This window comes from Zingiber officinale, chromosome 3A, assembly GCF_018446385.1.
Source record: "Zingiber officinale cultivar Zhangliang chromosome 3A, Zo_v1.1, whole genome shotgun sequence".
NCBI lineage: Eukaryota > Viridiplantae > Streptophyta > Magnoliopsida > Zingiberales > Zingiberaceae > Zingiber > Zingiber officinale.
This window is the reverse complement of record NC_055990.1, coordinates 29,387,779-29,409,786: the sequence shown is the minus strand read 5'-3', so window position 1 is coordinate 29,409,786 and position 22,008 is coordinate 29,387,779.

The following is a 22,008-nucleotide window of genomic DNA, read 5'->3' as shown; positions in this document are numbered from 1 at the left end:
TAAAATTAAAATATCTCTCTTTAAAAGATCTACAAAAGATTAAAAGAAAGAGATTAGATCTCTTTCCTTATTTGTAGATTGGAAAGATATTTTATTTTTTCTCTCTGAAAAATTATTCACATGTTGAAAATTTAAAATTATAGAAATTTCTTTTTATCAACCATGAAGGGATTTTAAAAGGAAATTTTATTTTTTAAAATTTCCAAAGACAAAAAAGGAAGTTTTAATTGTTGATTAAAATTATCCTATTTGCTCTACATGAGGTGGCCGACCACATACAATTAATTAGGAAAATTTATTTATTTTTTTCTTAATTAATTGTTGTCAAGGAAAGTTAAGGAAATTTTATTATAAATAAATTTCCTTATTTACCAAAGCCAAGGAATATAAAAGAAGGGGTAGGGGTGCCTTCATGGTGTACAACCTCTATTATTTCTCTCCCTCTTTTGTTCCTTGGTGTGGCCGGCCATCATCATCATCCTCTCCCTCTCTTCCTCTTGTGGTGGCCGAACCTCTCTCTTCCCCTTGGAGCTCTTGTGGTGGGCGGATACTACTTGGAGAAGAAGAAGAAGAAGGAGAGAAAGCTTGCGTCTCTTGGAGCTTGGTTGGTGTTTTGTTCTTCATCCTTGGTAAAGCTTCTTTGTGGCCGAACCTAGCTAGGAGGAGAAGAAGGTGGTTGGTGGTTTCTCATCTCGGAAGATCGTTGCCCACACAACGTCCGAGGTTAGAAGAGGAATACGGTAGAAGATCAAGAGGTTTTTCTAGAAGGTATAACTAGTAGTTTTTCCTTTTCCGCATCATGCTAGTTATTTATGGAAATAATACCAAATACAAGAGGCTTACGTTCTAGTATTTCGAATATGTTTTTCGAAGTTGTGTTCTTTTGTTTTATTTTTCCTTGTGATTTGATTGTTCCTTTCGGTTAACCTAAAGTTATTTTAGGAAATTAAATATTAGATTTCTATAAAAGGTTTTGTCTAGTCGGTGGTGGTTGCTCCCATATCCAAGAAGGCCATGTGTCTCGCTACGTCAGTACTGGGAAACAATTATGAAAATTAATATTTAATGGAATTAATAACTTAAGGTGATTTGGGTCGAACGTGTTAAGTTCCGCAGGAGATCCAAGTCAAAACCTAAAAGAACAAATAGATTAAGTTTTGGATCAAACGTGTTAAGTTCCGCAGGCGATCCAAAATTTAATTTAAAAGAACACATGGTAGCTAGGAAAAAGGTTCAGACCTTTGTACAAAATTTTTGTACAGTGGAACCTCTAGGCTTTCCGAGTAGCAACCAACAACACTACCTAGAAGTTTTGAGCAATTCCGCCTGAATTACAATATGAACAAAAGAGTATATTCATTGGCGGAACTACTGACAGAACTTCAGGCAGCAGAAGGTTTGTTTCGTCACAATTCTCATATTCACTATGCTGAAAATGGTTCTACTTCTAAACCGAAAGGAAAGAAGAAGAAGAAATAAGTTGGTTCAGCAAAGAAAGTGAATAAATCTCATAGTACGGGACCTAAAGCTGGAATGAAGAGGCCGAAGGGCAAGTGCTTCATCTGCAAGCAGTCAGCGCATTGGAAGGCGGACTGCCCACGTAGGAATCAAAACAACAAAGGTATATCTCATACTCTAGTTGTTGAAACATGTTTAGCGGTGTTATCTACCAGCACCTGGTGTGTAGATACAGGAGCCACTGATCATGTCTGCAATTCCTTGCAGGAGTTCCAGGAAACCCGACGACTAACTGAAGGAGAGATTACCGTCTACATGGGCAATGCTACTAAGGTGGCGGCTGTTGCAGTGGGAGACGTCTACTTATCTTTTAGTAGAAATAAAAATTTGGTTTTAAGAAATTATCTTTATGTACCCAGTTTTAGAAAGAATTTAATTTCAGTTTCTAAATTATTTTTAGATGGATATTCAGTTTCCTTTAGTAACGATGTAGTTATTAAAAGAAATAAAGTGATTTTCTGTTCTGGTGCATTAGTTGGCAATTTGTATACTTTAAATCTAATTTCTCTCACAAAGCAAAATATGGAAATTTATAACTCATCTTCTAACTCAAATAAGAGAAAAGAACCTTCAGAAATGAACCAAGCATATCTTTGGCATCTAAGGCTTGGTCATATTAACTTAAGTAGGATTCAGAGGCTTATAGCCGATGGACTTTTGGGTTCATTAGAGTTGGAAAATTTTCCAACTTGTGAATCTTGCTTGGAAGGTAAAATGACCAAAAGGTCTTTCAAGGCCAAGGGGTATAGAGCCAAAGAAGTGTTAGAATTGGTTCACTTTGATTTGTGTGGTCCTATGTATGTCCAGGCAAGAGGAGGTTTTGAATATTTTGTCTCTTTCATAGACGATTATTCAAGATATGGATACATTTACCTAATGCGTCACAAGTCCGAGTGCTTTGATAAGTTCAAAGAATACAAGGCTGATGTGGAGAAACGACTAGGTAAAAGTATCAAGACACTACGGTCTGATCGTGGTGGTGAATACCTCTTAGGAGAGTTTAGGAATTACTTATCAGAGGCCGAGATTCAATCCCAACTGTCTGCACCTGGAATACCCCAACAGAATGATGTGGCAGAACGAAGGAATAGGACTCTTATGGAGATGGTTAGATCGATGATAAGTTATTCAAAATTACCAAATTCATTTTGGAGATATGCTCTGGAAACAGCAATATACGTTCTGAACTTAGTACCTTCTAAATCAGTTTCTTCTACTCCCACAGAATTGTGGAATGGGCGAAAACCCATTCTAAGACATATTCGGATTTGGGGTAGTCCAGCACATGTGCTGAAACCAGATGCTGATAAGTTAGAATCTCGTACTGAAGTTCGCGTGTTTGTGGGATATCCCAAAGGAACAAAAGGAGGTTTATTTTATAGTCCTAAAGACCAGAAGGTCATTGTTAGCACCAATGCCCAGTTTTTAGAAGAAGACTATATAATGGATCACAAGCCCAGTAGTAAAGTTGTTTTAGAAAAACTAAGAGAGGACACGTCTACTTTAGTACCAGCAGTACAAGATGAAGTACCACAAGAGACTGTAACACGTGTCACACATGATACACAACCACAGACAGTACCTCGTCGTAGTGGGAGGGTTGTAAGGCAGCCTGAGAGATTCATGTTTTTGGGAGAGTCTTCGGACTTGATCCCGGGTAAACATGAACCTGATCCCCGGACATATGATGAAGCAATCCAAGATATAGATGCAACATCTTGGCAAAAGGCGATGAATTCTGAAATAGAGTCTATGTACTCTAATAAGGTCTGGGAGCTTGTAGAACCACCTGATTTTGTAAAAGTCGTTGGATGCAAGTGGATCTACAAAAGAAAAAGAGGGACAGACGAGAAGGTAGAAACCTTCAAAGCTAGGCTTGTTGCGAAAGGGTACACTCAAAAAGAGGGAATCGATTATGAGGAGACCTTTTCACCAGTAGCTATGCTTAAGTCTATCCGGATACTCTTATCCATTACTGCTCATATGGATTATGAGATTTGGCAAATGGATATTAAGACAGCTTTCCTTAATGGAAGTCTTGAAGAGAACATCCATGAAACAACCGAAGGGTTCATTGAAAAGGCAAAGAGCATCTAGTGTGTAAGCTCAATCGGTCCATTTATGGATTGAAGTAACTTCAAGGTCTTGGAACATCCGGTTTAATGAAGTAATCCAGTCATATGGATTTATTCAGTGTCCGAATGAGTTTTGTGTATATAAGAAGTGTAACGGAAACGTGGTGGTATTTCTTGTATTATACGTACATGATATTTTGTTAATTGGCAACAATGTCAAGGTATTATCAGACGTAAGGGTATGGTTGTCCAAACAATTTGATATGAAGGACTTAGGAGAGTGTGCACACATTCTTGGGATCAAAGTTATAAGGGATCGCAAGAAAAGAATGTTGTGTCTGTCCCAAGTTTCATATATAGATACAATCCTTGCTCGTTTTAGCATGCAGGATTCCAAGAAAGGTTTCTTACCTTTTAGGCATGGAATAGCTCTATCTAAAGAGATGTCTCCGAAGACATCAAAGGAGATAGAGGACATGAAAGCAGTTCCTTATGCTTCGACTGTAGGAAGCCTAATGTATGCAATGCTATGTACGAGACCTGATATTTGTTTTTACGGCATGGTCGGCGAGGTAACCTAACCGACAAGGACATTGGGCTGCACATATATTAAAGTACACGAGAAGGACTAGAGATTATATGCTAGTTTACCAAGACGATTTGCTCCAGTGGTTACATGATTGATTTCCAATCGAGATAGGGATAACGAAAGTCTACATCGGGCTATGTGTTTACTTTAGGAGATGGAGCCATTGCATGGAGGAGTGTTAAGCGTAATCGTTTGAGACTCAACAATGGAAGCGAGTATGTAGCCCTCGAGGCGGCTAAAGCGATATGGCTCAGGAACTTTCTAATGGACTTAGATGTGATTCCTGGTTTGCCCAAAATCATCACAATTTATTGTGATAATAGCGGTGCAGTTGCAAACTCGAAGGAACCACGAGCTCATAAGGCAAGTAAACATATAGAGCGCAAATACCACCTGATACGAGATATCGTGAAGCGAGGAGAAGTTGTATCGCCAAGATTGCATCAGCAGATAACCTGGCAGATCCTTTCACTAAGGCCCTTCCGGCGAAAGCTTTCGATCAGCATGTGGAGGGGATGGGAATCAGATGTATGGCAGAAGATATGGCAGCTTAGTCATTAGTATAAGTGGGAGATTGTTGGAATGTATACTGAAACCCTAAGCTTTTGTAAACATTTATTTTGAATAAAGAATCACATTTGGTCAAATTGTCTATATTTGTTTGTAGTTGTTCAATTAATTTATGTTGTAGATAACATAGTATGTGGTGTCACATATAGAAGATGATGTTATCAGTACCTTATAAATTATAAACAGCAGCTCACGACTAAAATGAAAAGGAACAAACCATTGGAAGGTCATAGTGTAATTAGGAATTAGTTTATCTTAACTATATAATTACACTAGTACACTTAGAGTGTATTGAGTAGGACCATTTGAGGTTGTTTCTTTTATACTGACTTTATAAAGAAACAAATACCTCAGTTATTATGGAAGTGTGTGCTCTTAATCCTAATATAATAACAAGCACATATATTTGATATTTATTTCTTTAATTTATCAATGTGTGAGATTTAGTTCGATGAATCAATAAGCCCAATAAGTTGGGAAATGATATCACTTATAGTGTGTGTTGTTGATTATAGAAGGAAACTGTGTCCTAGAGATACTAAGTTGATAATGTCCCCAAGAGGAGCTCATAAGGATTGTCATGTTAAACCTGCAGGTGGACTTAGTCCGACATGACGATAAGATTGAGTGGTACTACTCTTGGACTAAGATATTAATTAAATGAGTTGTCGGTAACTCACTTAATTAGTGGACATTCGATATCTTAACACAGGGAGACTAACACACTCATAATAAGAAGGAGCTCAAAAATGTAATTTGGGATTGGTGCGGTAGTTCAATAATAGTTCTCTAGTGGAATGAATTATTATTGATAAAATTAAGTTGTGTGTTCGGGGCGAACACGGGATGCTTAATTTTATCGGGAGACCAAAACCAATTTCTCCTCTCGGTCCCTATCGTAGCCTCTTATTTATAATGTACTATACTCACCTATACACACCTTTTATACCCACCTAAAGGGGGCCGGCCAAGCTAGCTTGGGAATCAAGCTAGGGCCGGCCTAAGCTTGGTTTATGGGTGGCCGACCCTAGCTTGAACCCAAGCTAGAGGGGGCCGACCATAATAAAATTAAAAAGAATTTTTATTTTTATTTTTATTATGTGGAAGATTTAATTTATTAAAGAGAATTAAAATTAAAATATCTCTCTTAAAAGGATCTACAAAAGATTAAAGAAAGAGATTAGATCTCTTTCCTTATTTGTAGATTGGAAAGATATTTTATTTTTTTCTCTTTGAAAATTATTCACATGTTGAAAAATTAAAATTATAGAAATTTCTTTTTTCAACCATGAAGGGATTATAAAGGGAAATTTTATTTTTTAAAATTTCCAAAGACAAATAAGGAAGTTTTAATTGTTGATTGAAACTCTCCTAATTTTTCTATTTGAGGTGGCCGGCCATGATTAATTGATTAAGAAATTTTATTAAAATTTTCTTTATTAATTATTGTCAAGGAAAGTTAAGGAAATTTTATTATAAATAAATTTCCTTATTTGCCAAAGCCAAGGAATATAAAAGAAGGGGTAGGGGTGCCTTCATAGGTGACAAATTCTATTGTTCTCTCCCTCTTTTCCTTGGTGTTGTGACCGGCCATCCTCTCTTTCTTTCTTCCTCTTTGTAGTTGTCGAATTCTTCATCTCCCTTGGAGCTCTTGTGGTGGCCGGATACTACTTGGAGAAGAAGAAGAAGAAGGAGAGAAAGCTTGCATCTCTTGGAGCTTGGTTGGTGTTTTTTTTTCTTCTTCCTTGGTGAAGCTTTCTTGTTTTGGCCGAACCTAGCTAGGAGGAGAAGAAGGTGTTTGGTGGTTTCTCATCTTGGAAGATCGTTGCCCACACAACGTCCAAGGTTAGAAGAGGAATACGGTAGAAGATCAAGAGGTCTTTCTAAAAGGTATAACTAGTAATTTTTCTTTCCGCATCATACTAGTTATTTTTGGAAATAATACCAAATACAAGAGGCTTACGATTCTAGTATTTCGAATATGTTTTTCGATTTTGTGTTCTTTTGATTTATTTTTCCTTGTGATTTGATTGTTCCTTTCGGTTAACCTAAAGTTATTTTAGGAAATTAAATATTAGCTTTCCATAAAAGGTTTTGTCTAGTCGGTAGTGGTTGCTCCCATATCCAAGAAGGTCATGTGCCTCGCCACGTCAGTACTGGGAACCAATTATGGAAATTAATATTTAATGGAATTAATAACTTAAGGTGATTTGGATCGAACGTGTTAAGTTCCGCAGGAGATCCAAGTCTAAACCTAAAAGAACAAATAGATTAAGTTTTGGATCAAACGTGTTAAGTTCCGCAGGCGATCCAAAATTTAATTTAAAAGAACACATGGTAGCTAGGAAAAAGGTTCAGACCTTTGTACAAAATTTTTGTACAGTGGAACCTCTAGGTTTTCCGAGTAGCAACCAACAACTTTAGCCACCGCCATCGGGTCGAGTTATCGCATCTATCTTGCTTCTTATTCCACTGCGTCTCTGGTTCTCCAAAAGCACCACGCCTCGCTAAGATACGATCTGCGACAAATATAGAATTTTACATATATCGATCTTATATTCCATAATGGAATGTACATGTATTCTAGATCGAACAAAAATAAAATTCTAAAAATAATACAGCTCCTGCTGTATTTGATACATACAATCATGCACACAAAATAATACCCTTAACATATCCAAGGGTCCAATCACACATAATATCTATATGCCATAATAGTTGGAGCCTGCAACCACAAAGTTAGCACATCCTACTATTATCCTGCCTAAATTATGTATGACATGTGCATAATTAATTTGAAAACCAAACACACAGAGGCAAACCCTAGCTCTGATACCAATTGTTGGTTAGTCCTAGGAAGATCGTACCGGTTCCATTGTACAAAAATTCTGTACAAGTGTCGAACCTTTCCTAAATAACTTATTGTGTTCTTTAGAAGTTAAATTAGGAATCGCAGACGGAACTTAACATCATTGATTCCAAATTTAACTTATCTATTCTTAATGGTTTAGATTTGAATCGCAAGCAGAACTTAACACTATTGATTCAAATCCATCTACGTTATAAATTCCATTAAATATTAATTTCCAAAATTTACTTCAAGGTTAAACATGGCGATGCACAAGGCCTTCTTGGATATGGGAGCAACCACCACTTCATAGACAAAGCCTTTTAAGAAAAGATAATATTTAATTTCCTTATATAACTCTAGGTTTAACCAAAAAGAACAATCGAATCACAAATTTAAAAAATAAAGAAAAACACAAACACAAATTACTAATTCGAAAAACTAGATCTAATGCCTCTTGTGTTTGGAATTCTAACAAAGAAAAATAACTAGCATGATGCGGAAGAAAATTACTAGTTATACATTTTCTTTGTAAGTTAATGACCTCAAGATCTTCTGCTGAACACCCCTCCTTGTTTGAATTATTGTGGCCGACCCCCTCTTGCTTGGGCACCAAGCAAGGGGCCAACCCCTTAAGAGGATATGGTGGCCGACCATTGCTTGGTCACCAAGTAATGGACCGACCCCCTTCTTGGACACCAAGATGGGTCTTTCTTTGGATGGACTTGAGGCTTTAATGAGGCTATGACAGGGACCTACATGAGAAATTGGTTTTGGCCTTCCGATGAGCTTGAGTACCCCATGTTCGCCCCGAACACACAACTCAAGTTCATCGATAATAACTTATTCCACTAGAGAGTTATTATCGCACTACCACACTAATCTCAAATTACATTATGGGCTCCTTCTTATCATGAGTGTGTTAGTTTCCCTGTATTTAAGATAACGAATGTCCACTAATTAAGTAAGTTACTGACAACTCACTTAATTAATATCCAGCTCCAAGAGTAGTACCACTCAACTTCATTGTCATGTCGGACTAAGTCCACCTGCAGGGTTTAACATGACAATCCTTATAAGCTCCTCTTGGGGGCATTCTCAACCTAGATAACTGGGACACAGATTCCTTCTATAATAAACAACACACACTATAAGTAATATCATTTCCCAACTTATCAGGCATTTTGATTTATCGAGCTAAACCTCACCCTTTGATAAGTCAAAGAAATAAATATTAAATATATGTGCTTGTTATTATATTAGGATTAAGAGCACACACTTCCATAATAACTAAGGTCTAGTTCTTTTATAAAGTTAGTACAAAAGAACTTACCTAAAATGGTCCTACTCAATACACTTAGAGTGTACTAGTGTAATTTATTAGTCAAGATAAACTAATATCAAATTACACTACTACTATTCCAATGATTTGTTCCTTTCCACCTTAGACGTTAGCAACTGTTTATAATTTATAAAAAACTGATAACAAGATCTTCTGTGTGTGACACCACACACCATGTTATTTACAATATAAATTAATTGAACAACTACACTTAACAAATAAATGTAGGTATTTGACCATTGTGATTCTTTATTTCTAAATAAATGTTTATACAAAAGCTAGGCTTTTAGTATACACTCTAACAATCTCCCACTTATACTAAAAGACTATGCTGCCATAAATGCTGCCATACATTTGATTCCCAATCCTTCAACATGTCCATCAAAAGCTCTTGCCTTAAGGACCTTAGTGAAAGGATCTACAGGTCATCACCTGATGCAATCTAGGCAACAACAACTTCTCCTCGTTTATACGATTTCTTGTATTGGGTGGTACTTGCGCTCTATTGTGTTTACTTGCCTTATGGACTTATGGTTTCTTCGAGTTTGCTACTGCACCACTATTATTACAATAAATTGTAATAATTTTTGGGCAAACCAGAAAACATATCTAAGTCTATCATGAAATATCTGAGCCATACAGCTTCTATGACTGCCTCAGAGGTTGGCACTTACTCAGCTTCTATGGTGGAGTCCAAAAAAATACCTTTGCTTATCACTCTTCCATAGTTATGACTTAACCTCCTAAAGTAAACACAAAACCTCGAGGTCGACTTATTATTGTCCTTACCTGATTGGAAGTCAAAATCCGTACAACCTACAGGGACCAAATTATCTGCCTTATAAGCTAGCATATAATCTCTAGTGCCTCTAAGGTACTTCAATATATGCTTTATCGCAGTCCAATGTCCTTGTCCAGGGTTACTTTGATATCTGCTAACTATGCCCTCGGCAAAATAGATTTCTGATCTCGTGCATAGCATACATTAGGCTTCCGACAGTCGAAGCATAAGGAACTGCCTTCATTTCCTCCTTTGATGTCTTCGGAGACATCTCTTTAGATAAAGCTACTCCATGTTGAAAAGGCAAGAAACCTTTCTTGGAGTTTTGCATGCTTAAAACGAGCAAGGATTGTTTCGATATATGAAGCTTGGGATAAGTAAAATATTCTTTTCTTGCGATCCCTTATTACTTTGATCCCAAGAATATATGCATTCTCCCAAGTCCTTCATATCAAATTGTTTGGACAACCATACCCTTACTTCTGACAACACTTTGATATTGTTTCCAACTATCAAAAATGTTATCTACGTATAGTACAAGAAATATCACCACGTTTCCATCATACTTCACAAGACTCATTCGGTTATTAAATAAATCCATAGGTCTGGATTACTTTATTAAATCGGATGTTCCAAGACCTTGAAGTTTTACTTCAGTCCATAAACTGATTGAGCTTACACACAAGATGCTCTTTGCTCTTTGCAATGAACCCTTCTGGTTGCTATATATGGATGTTTTCTTCAACACTTCCATTAAGAAAAGCTGTATTGACATCCACTTGCTAAATCTCATAGTTCATATGAGAAGTAATAGATAAAAGAATCCGGCTAGACTTAAGCATGACTACCTGTGAAAAAGTTTCCTTTTCAACAAGCCTTGCTTTGAAAGTTGTTACCTTCCTGTCTATCCCTCTTTTCCTATTATAGACTTATTTTTATCCAATGGTTTTTACACCATTTGGTGATTTTATAAGTTCCCAGACTCTATTAGAATATATATATTCTAATTCTGTATTTATTGCTCTTTGCAAAGGTGCTGCATCTTTATCTTGAAGTGCTTCGTCATATGTCCGGGGATCAGGTTCATGTCCACCAGGGATCAAGTCCAAAGACTCTCCCAAAACATGAATCTTTTAGATTGCCTAACAACCCTCCCACTATGACGAGGCACTTTCTGCAATTGTGTATCATTTGTGATACGTGTTGCAGTTTCTTGTGATATTTCATCTTGTACAGTTGGTACTAAATTAGACGTGTCCTTTAATTTCCTTAAGAACAATTTTTACTCATGGGCTTGTGGTTCATAGTATAGTCCTTTTCTAAAATCGGGCATTGGTGCCAACAATAACCTTCCGATTTTAAGGACTATAAACCTCTTTTCATTTTTCTAGGATAACTCACAAACAAGTGAACTCATGTCCAACTTATCAGTGTCTCTCATGTACTAGACCACCCAAATTCGAATATGCTTCAGACTAGAATTACGCTCATTCTGTAATTCTATGGGAGTAGAGAGTTCTGACTTAGAAGGTACTATGTTTACTTCCATTTCCAGTGTATATCCTTAAAACGAATTTGGTAATTTTCTGAATAACTCATCATCGATTTAATTATTCCACAAGAGCCTTATACCTTCTTTCTACTACACCATTCTGTTGGGGTGTACCAGGTGCAGTTAGTTGGGATTAAATCCCGACTTCTGATAAGTGACTCCTAAACTCTCCTAAGAGGTACTCATTACTATGATTTCACCGTAGTGACTTGATACTTTTACTTTGACGTTACTCCACATCAGCCTAGTTACTCTTTGAACTTAATCAAAGCACTTAAACTTGTGGCGCATCAAGTAAATGTATCCTTATCTCGAATAGTCGTCTATAAAAGAGACGAAATATTCGAAACAACCTCTTGCCTGGATAGTCAAAGGTCTACACAAATCAGAATGAACCAATTCCAACATATCTTTGGCTCCATACCCCTTAGACTTAAAAGCTTCTTGGTTATTTTTCCTTCCAAGTAAGACTCGCAGGTTGGAAAGATTTTCACTACCAATGAACCCAAGAGTTCATTGGTTATTATCCTTTTAATCCTACTCAAGTTAATATAACCTAGCCTTAGATGCCAAAAATATAGTTGGTTCATTTCTGAAGGTTACTTTCTCTTATTAAAGTTAGAAAATGTGTTATTAATTTTCATATTGCATCATGGGAGTTATTGGATTATAAATTATCAACCAACATACCAGAACAGATAACTTCCCTATTTTTCTTGATAACAAATTTGTTATCAAAATAGACAGAATATCTATTCTTTAATAGTTTAGAAACCGAAATCAGGTTCTTTCTAAACTTAGTACATAAAGATAATTTCTGAAAATCTATATTTTATTCCTATCAGAGGATAAACATCTCTCACTGCAACAATTGCTACTTTTGCAGTAGTGCCCATGTAGACGGTGTTTTTCTTTTCATATAGCTGTCGGGTTTCCTGGAACCCTACAATGAATTGCAGACATGATTAGTGGCATCTGTATCTACACTCCAGATACTGGTAGATAACACCACTAAACATGTTTCAACAACTAATGAATTAAATACACCTATATTGTTCTCAGTTCTAATAGGACAGTCTACCTTAATGTCCAAGTCCTATCATTATAATTGGGACTACTAAGTCTTTTCTATAGTATAACAACTAGGGGATTAATAAACATTTAAAATCCTAAGAATCACAAAAATATTTGGTCAAGACCAACACTTTAAAATCCCCGTGAATTTTGTATGCCACGATAGTGTGGACGTATACAAATTCAAAAAAGAGATTTTGTCCATTAATTTTATTATCTCGTCATCCTAACTTCATGACAAATACAATTAATAGTTGGTCCATCTTTGATCAAATATTTTGGTCAAAACTTTGAATTTAAAATAACATTGATTCCTCAAATAATATTATTTAAATTCACCAACAACTTAAACACCGGGAATTTTGCATGTCACGATAGTGTGGACGTATACAAATTCAAACATTTGTAAGAGGAGGGTTTTACCCATTAATTATCTTGTCAATAAATCTTTATGACAAATAAAATTACCTCATACACCGTGAATTTTGTATACCACGATAGTGTGGACGTATACAAAACCAAACATTTGTAAGAGGAGTTTTTCCCATTAATTTTATTTTCTTGTCATTCTGACAAATAAAATTACCTCATACACCGTAAATTTTGTATGCCACGATAGTGTGGACGTATACAAAAACTCGACATTTGTAAGAGGGGTTTTAATTTTATTATCTTGTAAACTTATCTTTTGACAAATTAATAGTTGGTTTTCCTTTGGTCACACAAATAATAGCAGTGACTCCGATTGGGAGGATACTATTAGACATGCCTAAGTGTATACCATTACTTGACACTAAGTCCATTAATAAGATTGTGCCCCTTCTGATGGGGAAGATCGCACGCTCTTAATTAATTTCCTATAGTCATCCTAAATGGAAGTTTGATCTAGTGATCCGCAAACAAACTCATCCAATATGGAGGAAGGCACTCAGAGCCAACGCGCAAGTTTGTTTGCATCACTTACAAACCAGTAATGGAGACCGTGAAATTTGTTAAAATAAATCCCTCTCCCACTTAGTTATTTAAAGTGAGGAATTTTAAACTATCCTAACATACATCACATGCATACATACACATCATAGTAAATAAAAGCAATAAATATGGAAATTATTTTTCCAACTATTATGGCCTTTTCCATCACTGCCCTCCGTGTGCTCCAACCCTAGCTGCTGCCACCTTTAGCCACCGCCATCGGGTCGAGACGTCGCATCCATCTTGCTTCTTATTTCGCTGCGCCTCTGGTGCTTCAAAAGTACCACGCCTCGCAAGCATCCGATTCGCGACAAAAATAGAATTTTACATGTGTCGATCCTATATTCCACGAGGGAGTGTATATAAAATCTAGATCGAAAATAAATTTCTAAAATCCTAGGGCTAATACAGCTCCTACTGTATTAGTTACATACAATCATGCACACACACAATAATGCCTTTGATATGTCCAAGGGTCCAATCACACATAACATCTATAAGTCATAATAGTTGGAGCCTACAAACAAAAAGTTAGCACATCCTACTATTATCCTGCCTAAATTATGTATGACATATGCATAACCTATTTGAATTCTAAACACACAGAGGCAAACCCTAGCTTTGATACCAATTGTTGGTTAGTCCTAGGAAAATCGTACTAGTTCCACTGTACAAAAATTTTGTACAAGTGTCAAACCTATTGTTTTCTTTAGAAGTTAAATTAGAAATCGCAGACGAAACTTAACATCATTGATTCCAAATTTAACTTATCTGTTCTTAATGGTTTAGATTTGAATCGCAAGCAGAACTTAACACTATTGATTCAAATCCATCTACGTTATAAATTCAATTAAATATTAATTTTCAAAATTGGCTTGCAGGACTGCATGGCGAGGCACATGGCCTTCTTAGATATGGGAGCAACCACCGCCGCCTAGACAAAGCCTTTTAAGGAAAGCTAATATTTAATTTCCTTAAATAACTCTAGGTTAACCGAAAAGAACAATCAAATCATAAATTCGAAAAACAAAGAAAACACAAACTCAAAAAATAAATTTGAAAAACTAGATCTAATGCCTCTTGTGTTTGGAATTCTTACAAAAAGAAATAACTAGCATGATGCAGAAAATAATTACTAATTATACCTTCTCTTTGTATGCTAATGACCTCGAGATCTTCTGTCATATTCCTCGCATCACCTTGGATATCGTGTGGGTGACGATCTTCCAAGATGAACACCACTCAAAAGCTTTCTTCCTCTTCCTCTAAAATCCGGCCACTAACACTACCAAGGAGAAGAGAGCAAAAGGGAAAAGAGAAGGGGAGAGGGAAGGGACGACCACCTAGAGAGACTCCACCAAGAGAATAAGAATTGTGTCTCATGAGGCCTCCTCACCCCTTCTTTTATATTACTTGCCCAAGGCAAATAAGGGAAGAATTTTTACAAAAATTAAAATCTTCCTCTTGTTTTTCCTTTTCCTTTTTAATTTTCCTTTTCTTTCCTCTTGATTGAATCAATCACCAAATCATTAAATGATGATTTTAATTTAATTTTAATTTGGCCAGCCACCTTGCTTGGGCACCAAGCAAGGGTGGCCAACCCCCTTAAAGAGGAAGAAAATATTTTATAAAATTTTACAAGAAGAAAAACTCTTATAAAATTTTACAAGCTCTCTTTCCTAAAGTAGGAGTTAAAAAAAGGAAAGTTTTAAAAATTAAAATCATGTTTTAAAATTTAAAACTTTTCTTATAAAATTTCCTTTTTTTAACATGGTGATCGAAAATTTAAATTTTAAAACTTCTCTTCTTTTTTTTCTTAAACCATGAGGATGGTTAAAAAAGGAAAGTTTTAAAACTTTCTTTTAAAACATGTGGCCTAATTCAAATAAGGAAAGTTTTTAAATTTAAAATCTTTCTTTTAAAAATTATACTTTTCTACAAAGAGAAGATTTTAAAAATTCAAAACACCCCTCCTTTTTTGAATTATTGTGGTCGACCCCCTCTTGCTTGGGCACCAAGCAAGGGGTCGACCCCTTAAGAGGATATGGTGGCCGGCCATTGCTTGGTCACCAAGCAATGGACCGACCCCCTTCTTGGACACCAAGATGAGTCTTTCTTTGGATGAACTTGAGGCTTTAATGAGGCTACGACAGGGACCTAGAGGAGAAATTAGTTTTGGCCTTCTGATGAGCTTGAGTATCCCATGTTCGCCCCGAACACACAACTCAAGTTCATCGATAATAACTCATTCCACTAGAGAGTTATTATTGCATTACCACACCAATCCCAAATTATATTATGGGCTCATTCTTATCATGAGTGTGTTAGTCTCCCTATGTTTAAGATAACGAATGCCCAGTAATTAAGTAAGTTACTGACAACTCACTTAATTAATATCTAGCTCCAAGAGTAGTACCACTCAACTTCATTGTCATGTCAGACTAAGTCCACATGCAGGGTTTAACATGACAATCCTTATGAGCTCCTCTTGGGGGCATTCTTAACCTAGATAACTAGGACACAGATTCCTTCTATAATCAACAATACACACTATAAGTAATATCATTTCCCAACTTATCGGGTATTTTGATTTATCGAGCTAAATCTCACCCTTTGATAAGTCAAAGAAATAAATATTAAATATATGTGCTTGTTATTATATTAGGATTAAGAGCACACACTTCCATAATAACTAAGGTCTAGTTTTTTTATAAAGTCAGTATAAAAGAACTTACCTAAAATGGTCCTACTCAATACACTTAGAGTGTACTAGTGTAATTTATTAGTCAATATAAACTAATACCTAATTACACTACTACTATTCCAATTGTTTGTTCCTTTCCATCTTAGTCGTGAGCAACTGTTTATAATTTATAAAGAACTGATAACATGATCTTCTGTGTGTGACACCACACACCATGTTATTTACAATATAAATTAATTGAACAACTACACTTAACAAATAAATATATGTATTTGACCATTGTGATTCTTTATTTCTAAATAAATGTTTATACAAAAACTAGGCTTTTAGTATACACTCTAACAACACCAATCCCAAATTACATTTATGGGCTCCTTCTTGTCATGAGTGTGTTAGTCTCCTTGTGTTTAAGATAACGAACGCCCAGTAATTAAGTAAGTTACTGACAACTCACTTAATTAATATCTAGCTCCAAGAGTAGTACCACTCAACTTCATTGTCATGTCGGACTAAGTCCACATGCAGGGTTTAACATGACAATCGTTATAAGCTCCTCTTGGGGGCATTCTCAACCTAGATAACTAGGACACAGATTCCTTCTATAATCAACAATACACACTATAAGTAATATCATTTCCCAACTTATCGGGTATTTTGATTTATCGAGCTAAATCTCACCCTTTGATAAGTCAAAGAAATAAATATTAAATATATGTGCTTGTTATTATATTAGGATTAAGAGCACACACTTCCATAATAACTAAGGTCTAGTTTTTTTATAAAGTCAGTATAAAAGAACTTACCTAAAATGGTCCTACTCAATACACTTAGAGTGTACTAGTGTAATTTATTAGTCAATATAAACTAATACCTAATTACGCTACTACTATTTCAATTGTTTGTTCCTTTCCATCTTAGTCGTGAGCAACTGTTTATAATTTATAAAGAACTAATAACATGATCTTCTGTGTGTGACACCACACACCATGTTATTTACAATATAAATTAATTGAACAATTACACTTAACAAATAAATATATGTATTTGACCATTGTGATTCTTTATTTCTAAATAAATGTTTATACAAAAACTAGGCTTTTAGTATACACTCTAATAACACCAATCCCAAATTACATTTATGGGCTCCTTCTTGTCATGAGTGTGTTAGTCTCCTTGTGTTTAAGATAACGAATGCCCAGTAATTAAGTAAGTTACTGACAACTCACTTAATTAATATCTAACTCCAAGAGTAGTACCACTCAACTTCATTGTCATGTCGGACTAAGTCCACATGCAGGGTTTAACATGACAATCCTTATGAGCTCCTCTTGGGGGCATTCTCAACCTAGATAACTAGGACACAGATTCCTTCTATAATCAACAATACACACTATAAGTAATATCATTTCCCAACTTATCGGGTATTTTAATTTATCGAGCTAAATCTCACCCTTTGATAAGTCAAAGAAATAAATATTAAATATATGTGCTTGTTATTATATTAGGATTAAGAGCACACACTTCCATAATAACTAAGGTCTAGTTTTTTTATAAAGTCAGTATAAAAGAACTTACCTAAAATGGTCCTACTCAATACACTTAGAGTGTACTAGTGTAATTTATTAGTCAATATAAACTAATACCTAATTACACTACTATTATTTCAATTGTTTGTTCCTTTCCATCTTAGTCGTGAGCAACTGTTTATAATTTATAAAGAGCTGATAACATGATCTTCTATGTGTGACACCACACATCATGTTATCTACTTTATAAATTAATTGAACAACTATATTCAACAAATAAATATAGACATTTGACCAATGTGATTCTTTTATTTCAAAAATAAATGTTTACAAAAGCTAGGCTTTTAGTATACACTCCAACAAATACCGCCCGGGAGAGGATCGCGAGAGATCTAAAAGTACGACATCGGTGTCCCGAGTGGGTGCGAGGCTCGTGCAACCGAAGGGCATGGAACCCGCGAGGTACCCTAGTTAGAGACTAGTGAAAATACTCCGGTATGAAACTGGTGGTGATACTCTGATCCGAGACCTGTGGAGATACTTCGGTTTGAGACCATTGGAGATAGCTCGACCCTAAACGGGAGAGATAGAGGCTCCAATATGCTGTTCCGAGATCAGTGAAGACTGCTCGACCCCGAACGGGGGAGATAGATACTCTGACCGTGACCAGTGAAGACCGCTAGACTCTGAATGGGGAAGATAAGGAATCTGATAAGCTAGTTTGAGACTAGTGAAAACTGCTCGACCCCAAAAAGAGGAGATAAGACATCTGATATGCTGGTCTGAGACCAATGAAGACCGCTAGACCCCGAATAGGGGATAGGAGATATAATAAATTGGTCCGAGATCAGTGAAAATCGCTCGACCACGAACGGGAGAGATAAGAGCTCCAATATGCTGGTCTGGGACCAATGAAGATCGCTCGACCCCGAACGAGGGAGATAGAGGATCCGATAAGCTGGTCCGAAACTAGTGAAGACCTCTCAACCCCGAATGGGAGAGATAAGAGCTCCGATATACTGATTCGAGACCAATGAAGACCGCTAGACCCCGAATGGGGGAGATAGGGGATCCAATAAGCTAGTCTGAGACTAGTGAAGATTGCTCGACCCCGAACAGGAGAGATAAGAGCTCTGATATGCTGGTCCGAGATATATACTCTGATCGTGACTAGTGAAGACCGCTCACCCCGAACGGGGGAGATAAAGGGTCTGATACCTCGGTCGATCGATACCAGAGTCTAACGTTGAGCCCGTGGTTCAAATATAACTCAAACCCGACCAATAGGCACGAAAGTCTCTAACTCAAGGGTTTATAGTCGTCGCTCGATTTCAAGAGACCGTGACTCTAATATGACTCAAATCTGGCAGATAGGCACGAGAGTCTCTGACTCAAGGGTTTATAATCGCCGCTTGACTTCTTGAGCCCGTGGCTCTAATATAACTCAAACCCGTCCAATCAGTACGGAAGTCTCTGACTCAAGGGTTTATAGTCACCGCTCGACTTCTAGAGCATCTGGCTTTAATATAACTCAAACTCGGTTGATCAACACGAGAGTTTCTGACTCAAGGGTTTATAGTCACCGCTCGACTTCTAGAGCCTGTGGCTCTAATATAACTCAAACCTGGCCGATCGACACGGGAGTCTCTGACTCAAGGGTTTATAGTCGTCGCTCGACTTCTAGAGTCTGTGGCTCTAATATAACTCAAACCTGGCCGATTAGCACAGGAGTCTCTGACTTAAGGGTTTATAGTCGTTGCTCGACTTCTAGAGCTTGTTTCTCTAATATAACTCAAACCCGGCCGATCAACACGGGATCTCTGACTCCAAGGTTTATAGTCACCGCTCGACTTTTAGAGCCTGTGACTCTAATATAACTCAAACCCGGCCGATCGGCACGGAAGTCTCTAACTTAAGGGTTTACAGTCGCCACTTGACTTCTACAGCCTGTGGCTCTACTCAAACCCGGCCGATCGACACTGGAGTTTCTGATCGAGAAACTGTGGTAGATCCTATGACTGAAAGAAAAATTATAACGGAAAAACTAACCTGCCGACCAACGGAGGACCTGACTTAGTTTCTTGACTCTCGAATACCCGTGGAGTGAGGAGAATATGATATATTCGTCGAAATCCACCGGGGTCATGAGGATGACAGAATTTTCCAGCTTCGTCCATCTTTACATTCCAGATCAGGCAAAGTTCCCATAGACAACGCCAATATTATCCTATCCAAAAGCGTGAAGCTGGAAAGCCGAGGATGTGGCGACTCTACTGACTGGATGAAGATCTCGCTCCTCTCTGCAAAACAAAACCAAACTAGGGAAGGGGTCCCTGGTGTTAGCCCTCCGACTCTCAAGTTAGAAACAGAAGAAGAAGAGAAAGTGATCCTGTCGGGAATCTAAGAAGACGGAACTACCGGTTATGTGGCTGGAATACTGATCGCATCTCCATGACTCGAAGTGAAGAAAGGTGATGATCTGTCTTCTATGTTGACCAAGTCATCAAAAGTCCTCTAGTCAATGCCACCTGTATCTAGTGACCGAGTTGCCCCAATCCCCGTACCCTGATGCTCAAGGTGGATCCAACGAATATATAAGGGACTGAATGCATAGTAGAGTAGTGAAATACGTATAGAATAAGAATGAAGAATGTACCCTGGCCTGGGGGCGCCTTCTGGTGGACGGTGAGCTTATCATGGCATTGGATCTGACTGCGCGGAGTCGGACAAGGTATGGATCTAGAAGACGACATACAAACTAGGATATGACATCGGCACGTAGGCCGGAATATGACAACGATGCACAGGGCGAAATACAATGCACAATAACGGCTCATAGGTTGGCTAGTAACAATGGCTCATAATCATAATAGTGGTATGAAGAGCAAAACACAGCGGCTCGATGGCCAAAAACACAGCAGTGGATCAGATGTCAGATCTGCATCGAAAGGAAACTATAGTGCGGACGACTGGGAGGGCGACATCAGCTGACCACAAGGGCCGAGAGGAAGAGGGGTAGATCGGAGATCTGTCCTGCGCCGATCGGAGTCTAGGAGGCAGTGTGGCGTCCGAGGCCGAAAGGAAGCGGTGGCAGTAGATAGGGAAGAGACGACTAGTAGGTGGCTGTGGGTGCTAGAAAAGATGAGTTGGAGGCGGCGCTTGGCTGCCAATGATCGCTGGAGGTGGAGGCTGCTGGAGGTGGTGGCCGCTAGAAGCGATGTCCCGGAGAGCAGTGGCTGACGAAGGCGGCGATGTTGTCGGTGTACAGGGGGGAAGGGGAGGTGACACCAGAGGTGATGCGTGGGTTGTCGGGGCCGAGAGGGCAGCAGCTGCTAGAGCCGGTGCGAACCTAACCTCGCGATGGCGGCGTGCGTCCGAGAGGGAGAAGTCGGCGACATTAATGTCGGGGTCGCCAGACGTGAGTGAGGCAGAGTTGGTGTAGTGGTGTCGACCTAGAACGACTTGGAGGGATATGGCTCATCGGTGTGCCAGCGAGCTCAGGCGAAGGCGGAGGCGGTGACGCGAGTGCCTAGCAGGTGGTGGCGGAAGAAAAGTTCGCACCCCCCTTTTCCTCGTGGCGGCTGAAGCAAAAAACCCCCTCCTTTCTGTGATAAACAGTACCCTTTCTAATACCAAAACTCTGAAATGATCAAAATACCTCTCTCATTTCTCTTAATTCCTTGAAGGTCTGATAATTAGCATTTTTGTGTATTATTTTGGCTCTTATTCTTGGAATTTTTACCTTCTCACATGCTTAATTTTGAATTTATATTATGTTTTGTGAGTAGAATCTATTTTGAACTTAATTGTAAATTTTCTACAAATTGTGCTATTTAATCTCATGTTTTTATTATGGATTTGGATTTGTAGGAAATCAAAAGAGCCATCAATTCGGGTCGAATCAGATTAAATTGAACTTGATTTGAAGGTCAAATGAGGGAGATCAACCAGAATTAATATGAGCCGTTGATCCAGATCAAGAGAGATCTTCCTCCTTCATTTAGATCTAAGCCATCCAGTTTTCCATCCAAATTTGAAGCTATATGGACCATTGGATCCAGGCAAGAAGACAATTAGATCCGCACCACTCATCTTTTCATCAGCTAGATCAAATGGCTAGATCTGCATCCATCTTCCTTACAAGGATGGACGACCCAGATTAAAGGAGGAGAAAAAAACCCTTTCCTTTAATTTTCCTCACGGCACAGTAGCAAAAATACGAGATCCTGTTCGTGACTTCTCCTGGAGATAGGGCTCGCGACGCCAACACCTCCGTCTTCTTCCTCCTTCACCGACGGCCGGCGGTGATCTCTGCTTATTCATCGCTGCCGGCCGGACTTCTCCTCCACCTCTTCACGGCCTCCTCTGTTCGGGATTTCCAGCGGCGCACGGGCTAGGGCAACAATGACGGCAAGCAATTCCAGGTGGCAAACTTCAGCTCCGATCATTCACCTCAC